Raw genomic sequence first — 9,699 nt, forward strand, 5'->3', positions numbered from 1 at the left:
GAAAAAATACAAAAAAAACCCCGAAACAACAGAAACGTCTTTGCTTGTCATGGTCTGGCTCGCTGGAGGAGATGATATTTCTTGGACATCTGTTCCTGTAAGCGAATGCCCGTCAGTGCCAATGTCCCAATGGACGAAAAGTGAAAGATTTGCATTGAGCCGGTTAATGGAAATTACGCGAGGCGTCTCACGGGGGCCGCTATTGAGAAACCTGGCCCGAGACCGAGCTCCTTATGATAAATAAATGAACATAGCACACGCTTACAGATGGCAGAAACAGTCTGTTAGTGGGCTGTCATTAAAGCTGCGCTTTGTCATTTTTAAAAGTGTTCCTAAACCCGTAACGGCTCTGTTTGCTATATTTTCTAAAAGATGCAATTAAAAATATTATTTGAAATAGTTCAGTGCAGTAGATTTCATAGTTTCTTCATTTAAAGCATCTGTCTGCGGTTTTCTGGTACAGAAGATTTCAGGTTTAACCCAAACACAAATGCTTAGTTTTTTGGCACAAAGAAAGCCACGCCTGGTTCACTGAGACTAATAGACACAGGCCACACCTCCTTCACTGGAACAGAAAGCCAGAATATGCCTTCTTAAATGGCAAAGCAGCCACACCTACTTCACTAAGACTGACTGAAACAGGACACACCTCCTGCACTGAGACTGACTAACACAGGCCACGCCTCCTTCAACGAGACTGACTAACACAGGCCACACCTCTTTCACTATAACTGATAGACATGGGCCACAACTCCTTTACTGTCACTGACTGACACAGTCCACGCCTCCTTCACTGAGACTGACTGGAACTGATGGACACAGGCCTCACCTCCTTCACTGGGACTGATAGTCCATGCCTCCTTCACTGAGACTGACTGGAACTGATGGACACAGGCCATGCCTTCTTCACTGGGACTGACTGACACAGGCCACACCTCCTTTAGTGAGACTGATAGACACAGGCCACCCTTCCTTCACTGAGACTGATGGACACAGGCCACACCTCCTTCACTGAGACTGATAGACACAGGCCACCCTTCCTTCACTGAGACTGATAGACACAGGCCACACCTCCTTCACTGGGACTGACGGACACAGGCCACCCCTCTTTCACTGAGACTGATGGACACAGGCCACACCTCCTTCATCATTCCTTAGCTTGAAATGAGAGGCAAAGAGGCTACACTATCTTTAGTTAGATTAACAGACACAAGCCACACACACTTCAATGGGTCTGACAGACACAGGCCACGCCTCTTTCACTGGGACTGACACAAACCACTTGTACTTTGAGGTACACTTGTACTTTGAGATTTAGTGTACGTTTGCTAGCTGACAAGTAAAGATTATGAAGTTATACAAGTTAAAATCCACAAAATTATGTCTGGTAACATCAGCTCATGTTTGCTAGCTAGCTATCTAGCATTAGCAGTGAAAATGTATTAAAGAGTCAAACGAGTTAAAATCGTCTCCCATCCTGTCAGGTTGCTTCTATTAGCCATCGTACTAGCAACATCTGTGAAATTTCAAGCAATACTGGATTGAAAAAGATGAAACATTGAAAATGTGACTGTTATGCTAGTTAAAATAGCTTTCGCTGTTGAAAAAGGAAAGCCTGGCTGTAAGGAAGATGTCTTCAGGCGGCTAGCACGAGCTTCTTGAGTCTGCGGGAAGCTCACGCCAGGATCGGGTTACCGTTTTAAACAATTACAGATGGCAGAGGTGCAACTGACGGCAATATTGAGGCGTCTGGAGGAATCTTGACAGGCTTCACAGAGAAATGATTAATTACCGCCGGGCTTCTCTGGGCATTTCAATTTCCTTCAGCTTTCAGTGCCGGGCTGCAGGTGATAGTAATACAGTAGCTCCTGTTACACCACCATGAGGAGAAGAAGCCCCCACCTCTACCTCTCTTTCTCTCTATCCTGTGGCTAATCAGAACAGAAGGAGGTCAGCCAAACAAGGCCTAGCATGATACGGCTACGTAGCACCTCCACCTGCCGCCAATGCTAACACTAACCGGCGCTCGGACTCCAGATTATCTCATCCGCGGAAGAAAAAAAGGAATTACCATCATCCTCTTCTTCTTTTTCTTCTCCTTGGATGCTATGCTCACAATTTATTATTTGAAGACTTTTTATCGGGAAGTTTGCTATCCGAGCTATCCCACTTTCATTAATCACGCTGGGTTTCCAGATAGTAGCCGCTCCCTGGCGCTGATGCAAATATGGAGTCTGTTTATCATCAGTCAAAGGGATAATAAAGGTTTTTTTTCCTTCTTTAGATTTACAGCTAGGAAGATAACTTCACCTCGTTGTGGAGTGCTAAGAAAATGTTTATCAGCACGACGGCCTTTTATTAAAAATGCAGAAGAAGAACTAGCTGGCACTTGACGTGTGGCTGACGTGAGGATGTGGGAAACGTCGGAGCACGATGCCTTATCTGTGGAGATGCCAAAAGTTTCAGAATAACGTGAAAAAAAGGTTTGATGTAAAATAAAAATGTTAGCACACAAAAGGTTTCAGTAATTATTTTAATATTTTTTCATTCATATTTAATTATTCACATTAAAACTATTTATAGTAATTTTTATCATTTATAAAATTATAGTTTAATATATTATGTATAATAACATATTTCTATATTTAATATTTATTTATTTAATACAATTTAATATTTAACTAATAAAATATAGTATAAAATATAACTAACTTCCAATGTAATATATTTTATTTATGTTTTAAATATTTAATTTGATATATTTAAATTCATATGTAATTATGGTTCACATTAAATGATTGTTTTTATACAATATTTTTAAAAAATCATTCTGTCATAAATATTTGTAAAAAAAAAAAGATTCTTTTATTTTGATGTGTTCAGTTTATTAATTTCAAAATATTTACATTTTTTTTTAAAGTTTTTCCATTACAATCGTATGTTTTTTTTTACCTAAATGATTATTATTATTATTATTATTATTATTATTATTATTATTATTATTATTATTATATACATATATATACATATTATATACATATTATATACATTTCTGAATAAGTAGTATTATTATAGTAATATATGAATGAATATAAATTTAGGTTAGCATTTGATGCCGAGTCATTTTCAGCTCTTCTGAGGTAAATGTTGATTTTCTCCATCATTTTCTCTCGTTTATTTTGTCACCGTTCTTCCTAGTTGCCTAGCAACAGCGTTTTCCTTACTTTTCTCACATAAGCACGCGAATATTTTGAAATGAAATAACTGCAAAGAAAAACTGAATTCCAAGAGTCACTAGATAACTTCGTAATCGGTAAAATAGCTAGCTAGCGGCTAACATCAGCCATGTTATCAGTCTGTTAGCCATTAGCATCTGCAATAACTGTTACAGCTAGCTAATAACCTTAAACTAATCATGTTATTAAAGTAATATACGATTAGCGATTAATGTCTGGGATAAAACAAAAAATTCAGCGTGTCACCCTGCTACCAAATAACAGCTAAACAACTTTCATAAAAAAAACTTATAACCTAGCTAGCTAATCATCTTATTAGCAATTACCATCTGAAGTAGATAAAAAATACCATCATTTCATTAAAAACAAACAAACTAGCCTCACAGCCTGCTAGCTAATTATTCTCATTTCTGACAGTCACTAGAACTGAAAATGAGATTAAATATCAAAAAATGTAGCTAACAGGCTGCGAGATAATCATCTTATTAGTAATTAGCATCTGCAAAAGTGTGCTACGTGAGTCAGTAACATCCAAAATCCTGATGTTACCTCAGTTACAAAAGCAGGTTTACTTTCTAGCACAGTGTAAACTTTTCTACACAGAATAACGTCGTGTGTGATGGTCAGATTTTCTTTGTGAACTTTGTTCTCGGAACTTTTACCGTATTCATTTCCTCCTTTGTGCTCCAGCTGAATTGAATCATATGCATTAGCGCTCCAGGCTGGTTAATTGGCGGTTGGCTGAAGCCCACAGCGTAGAGACGGGCAGCAGATGACGGAGGCTGTGAATATCCGCTGACCCGTGAGGAACTGGCAGCCATATTGGAGATCATCTTAAGGAGATAATCCGGTTTTGGTGCTCCCTCGCTGGGCCGCCACATACAGCCTCCTCCAATTAACGCCTTCCGCCAAAACTGCAGACATTTCACCGGTTATTAAACACCATCACCACACAGAAGCAGAATCGTCCCCATTACCCAGCTCACGTTATTCATCCGCTCTACAACAACCATTCCCTCTGAGGATCAGACACTCCTAGTATCTAAAACTTTCTGTCGAATCCGAGCAAACAGTTGGTTATGTTCGGAAATATCAGCTGCTTATGTCTGAAAAGTTAAAAAAAAAAAAAAAACTGTAAAAAAAATGGCCAAATCATGATATTTCTCTTTTTCTCATACGATTCATTTTACATGACTCCCCCTCCCCCACACATATGTTTGAGATTTTGTTTGAGTTCGTGATTTTATTATGTATAAAATCTACATACGGGACGTCCTTTGGTCCTGATGAGGACACAACGGCCTACACTGCTCTAAACTAGAGGCTATAAGCTTCCATTACTTGTTAGCTATGTTAGCGTCTCAGCTCCAGCGTCGATCCTGAAGGACTGTCGACAGGCTGCATGAACAGTGAGAGAAAACAATTTATTTATTTTATTATCTTTCTTTAATCTGGTCTATACCTCAGAGAAGACAAGATGATTGGAAGGATGGAGGAGAATTATTAAAATAAAGCATGTTGGGGGGGGGATGGAGAAAGAAAGAGAGAGAGAGAGAGGTGAAAAGGCGATCTATATTTCTAACAGAGTAATGTGACATGACAGGTTTATAAAAGTTGCCACTTGCAGTTGAAGGGCTGGAGATTGAGTGGGCGGAGAGGGAGGCGAGAACGTATTCCACTTTAAACTATGGCCATAATGACGGGATTATTGTGTTACTGAGATGGAAATAAAACGTTAATTCCCGCCGCACAGGACGATCTGCATGCTTCAGTGTGCACACGCTCCGATGGGAATTTCGTCTCGCTTTCCCATGGCCTGCTTACCATCAACAATTCCTCTCTCTCTCTCTCTCTCTCTCTCGTTCCACAGAAGGTAATGAGAAGCTAATGAAGCTTGACTTGAATTTTTTCGGCGAGTCTCTCGGCTTGGCTCCCAGAGGGAGACGTCTGGTCGCTATAGAGGCGGTGCTGATGGATGGAGGGATGGATTCAGACTCCTCTTTAGCACATGTGGAGGCTATAAGAACACGGGGGAAAGAAAAGAAGGAAGAAGAAGAACGGGCTCGAATAAAACCCTCTGCTTCTGTTCACTTTCAGGCATGTGGCTGCTTCACGGACCCAGGCCGGATTTGGAGCGGAGCTGAAGAACAGAAACGGATAAAACTTTCCTCAGGGTGAAGAAGCGAGTACGCTGCACTGTAATAAACACCACGGCTAACTCTCTGACTAGCAACACAGGAAATTAGGTAACAACAAAACTAGAATTACTAATAAACAACCAAACACACAAACTAGTGTTATAGCAAGCATTCCAGCTGATAAACAAGGCTAACTCACAAACTAGCATTATAGCAAAGGCTAAATAACAAACTAGTTTAAGACCAATATTAGGCTCAGCGTCTCCCCAGATTTCATGATTTACTAGTTATTTCTCTACTAGTTGCAAGTTTATTCACTCAGAATAGCCTCGCATATATCTCATACAGGTCATATTTGCATAGATAATTTACAGATCGTTCAACTCCCTCAGGAAATCATCAAAACACCATGGATCTCGCTCCAGCTCACCCGACAGAGAGAGCGCAACACCCTCGCTGCGAGCGTAAACAAAGGCAGGGGAAGCAAGGCAGCATTAGAGCTAGGCTAAAGATAAACCCTCATGGAACATTGCTCCCAAGCATCTATCTTGCAAATGTACGATCTCTGGTGAATAAAATGGACGAACTGTGACTCTGAAAACACAATGCAAAAACATTGGCATGACAACAACATTTCCAGCAGGCCGTTGAGCTAGAATGACACAGCATTTTCCAACAGACAGATCAGCAGTGGAATCAAATCATGGTGGACAGATTAGACTGTAATTAAAAGACATTGGTCAGCTCATCTGGAATATTTGATGATTAAATGCAGACCCTTTAATTAACCGAGAGAATTCTCAACCATTGTTGTGACTGCGGCATACATCTCTACAGACGCTAATGCTAAGGCTGCTATGGAAAAACTGCATGTAGCTATCAGCAAGGAACAGGCTGCACACCCTGGTGGAGCATTTATTGTTGCTGGGGACTTCAACCACTCCAACTTACGATCATACAACTTACGTACTCCCCAAATTTCATCAGCATGTTTCATGCGGTACTAGAGGGGACACCACCTACAGGTGGTTAAGGCTCTGGGTCATTGACCAGAAGGTCGGGGTTCAAGCCCCAGTGCTGCCAAGCTGCCACCATTGGACCCTTGAGCAAGGCGCCCAACCCACCCATGGCTGACACTGTGCTCTGACCCCAACCCCCAAGGATGGGATATACGAAGAAAGAATTTCACTGTGCAGAAATGTATATGTTACAACACACTGGACCATGTTTACACAGGGCCATTCCCCTCCCCAAACTGGATCAGTCTGATAACCTCTCTTTGTTCATGCTACTTATCAAAGGTGTGAAACCATCAGTGAAGTTATGGCCCGAGATTGGCATTTCCTCACTACAGCAACAAGACACCGACTGGAGAATGTTTGCCTCACAGGCTACCTCAGGTGCACATACAGACATCAGCATCTACACATCATCTGTACTGGACCATATCAACATGTGTATTAACAATGTCATCACTGTCAAACACGTTCCTAATCAGAAGCCATGGATGAACTCTAAGGTCTGGCGATGCAGAGGGTTACAGCAGAGCCAGGGCCAACCTGAAAAGGGGTATTATAAAAGCCAAGCATGCACATAAACTGCACACAGAGGAGCACTTCCACCCCATGTTGAAAGGCATCCGGACCATCACTGACCACAAACCTACAATACAGTCTCTACCAACCAGCAACGCCTTCCTCCCAGATTAGCTCAATCACTTCTTTGCTCACTTCGACCAAACCATGAATGCTGACTGCTCCACGGTTGTTCATCCAATATCAGCATTCTATGACAGAGCTGCACTCAGCACTGAGTACCGTAGATCGACGCAAGTCAGTTGGTCCTTATGGCATACCCAGACGTGTGCTGACCAACTGGTGCAAGTCTTCAACCTTGAACATTTTCAACCTGTCACTGGCCCAGGCCACTGTTCCCACATGTCTGAAGACTACAACTATTATACCAGTGCCCAAGCATTCATCTGCAGAATGTCTGAACGATTTCCCCACTGTTGCACTCACCCCCATTGTTATGAAGTGCTTTGAGAAGCTGGTTCTTCTTGGTCACCTCATACTGAGTCTCTCACCTACACTGGACCCAAACCTGTTTGTTAACCATCCGAACAGGTCAACAGAGGATGCCATTTCCACTGCTCTTCATCTAGCTCTCACCCACCTGGATAATAACAATACATACATCATTTGTCCTTTTGACTTCAGCTCTGCATTTAATATGGTCGTCCCTAGTAAACTACTCACTAAGCTCAGTGACCTGGGTAACTGCACATCCATATGCAGATAGATTATGGATTTATGGACCTAACAAATAGACCTCAGTCTGTACCCTTATCCTGAACACCAGCGTCCCACAAGGCTGTGTGCTGAGCCCACTGTTCTACTCCCTGTTCACCCATGACTGTGTTCCACGGCATAATTTCAACATCTTCATCGATCATTGTAGACTTCAGGAAAACTAACAGCAGCAGACACTCCCCTATCTACAACAATGGGTCTGAAGTAGAGCGTGTCTCCAGCTTTAAGTTCCCTCCGAGGATCTGTCTTGCCATCTGAACATGTCAACTCTGGTTAGGAAGGTGCAACAGCATCTTTACTTCCTGAGAAGGCTAAACATTTTTACTGCTGCATTATTGAGAGCATCTTGACAAGCTTTATCACAGTGTAGTATGGCACAGTGAAAGAAAATCTCTCCAAAGCGTTGTGAAAACCGCCCAACTACCTGCCATTGAGTCTCTTTACCACAGTAAATGTCTGCACAGGGCACACAACATCATCAAAGACTCCTCCCACCCTAGTCACAAACTGTTCAACCTCCTTCTGTCCAGGAGAACATACAGGTCCATCCGCACCAGAACCAGCAGGTTCAGGGCCAGTTTTTTCCCCATAGCCATAAATCTACTGAACTCTACAATACACCACTAAGATACTCATGTGTTACTACACTTGCAGTTCTGCTCAACTCTTACATTTTCTCTGTATAATATAATTCTAATGTATATACTCCTAGTTTATCTCTCTCTCTCTCTCTGTAATATATATTTATATATTCATTCTGATCAGGCATATTACAACCACCTGCCTAATATTGTGTTGGTCCCACTGACAGTCCTGACCTGTCCTGCACTGTGTATTCTGACCCCTTTCTATCAGAACCAGCATTAACTTCTTCAGTAATTTGAGAAACAGTAGCTCGTCTGTTGGATCAGATCACACGGGCCAGCCTTCTCTCCCCATGTGCATCAATGTGCCTTGACCGCTCATGACCCTGTCGCCGGTTCGCCATTGTTCCTTCCTTGGACCACTTTTGATAGATACTGACCACTGCAGACCGGGAACACCCCACAAGAGCTGCAGTTTTGGAGATGCTCTGATCCAGCTCTTTAATACGCCTGACTCCTGGACTTGGGCATGGAAAGTGGGATCAGATTATTAGCGTCATTTAATCCGGGAAAAGGTTTTTCTTTCACAGATGAGGAACCTCTGGATTTCTGGTAAGTGTTTTTGTTTCTGAGCTCCTTCTGAGAACTGAATGTGTGTGTGTGTGAGTAAGAGAGCGCTAAGCTGAAATTAATTTTCACATAAACCCGTCTGTCTTCCCAGATCAATTTTGAAACATGGTGATAATTACGCCACCAACACGAACCCGAGAAGAGGCACTGAAATGATACTTTAATCCTTCAGGTACTTTTTCCCGCCGAATCTTTTCCTGAGGTAAAAAAAATAATAGATAAAATAGTGGTTTAGCGGGTAAAAATACTTGGTAGTTTTTCCTCATTTATTCTCACAAACTGCCTTCATTTCCAAACGAACCCTGTTAGCAACTACCTGCTAGTAGCGCAGAGTGATATTAGCTAACACTGTTAGCTTTACTCACCTCGGTAATGCTAACATTGCAGACTCGCCTCAGCACTGTGGCTAGGCGCTAAATTCCTGCGAGCTTTCGTCAAGAAACTTTAACAACATTTTCTTTAAGCTAATATTGTAGATTGTGGTTGTGCATTTTAGCAATTTTTAGTGAATTTAAAAAATCTTCAAGACTAGCATCAGGCTATCAGCTAAAAACAAGCATGGTAACAGCTTTTTTTTCCTCACTATTGATTAGCGATGTAGATAACAAATCTGGTCTTGTTAGCGTTAGCAGAGTTATCTGGAAAATCCGCTAATTACATGACCACAAACTTAAAGTTTTAATCGCTAAGCAGGTTACTGTATGAATTGTGTAGGTTTGGGGAAAAAAAAGGACATGGTTAAGGGGAGAGGCATGAGGCTGAGTCTCATTTGTACCACATGACCCACAGAAATGTAAAA

At 41.7% G+C, this 9,699-nt stretch overlaps 1 long non-coding RNA gene across 1 annotated transcript in view; it reads right to left on the reverse strand.

Moving 5' to 3' along the window:
- Positions 1-9,699, reverse strand: part of LOC131359254 (uncharacterized) — a 33,136-nt gene that overhangs the window by 21,206 nt on the left and 2,231 nt on the right. The window contains exon 2 of the long non-coding RNA XR_009205766.1: positions 3,899-4,150. This is a non-coding gene — a long non-coding RNA (uncharacterized LOC131359254). The remainder of the gene's footprint in view (positions 1-3,898; positions 4,151-9,699) is intronic.

The sequence above is a fragment of the Hemibagrus wyckioides genome, linkage group LG01 (assembly GCF_019097595.1).
Source record: "Hemibagrus wyckioides isolate EC202008001 linkage group LG01, SWU_Hwy_1.0, whole genome shotgun sequence".
Taxonomy (NCBI): Eukaryota; Metazoa; Chordata; class Actinopteri; order Siluriformes; family Bagridae; genus Hemibagrus; species Hemibagrus wyckioides.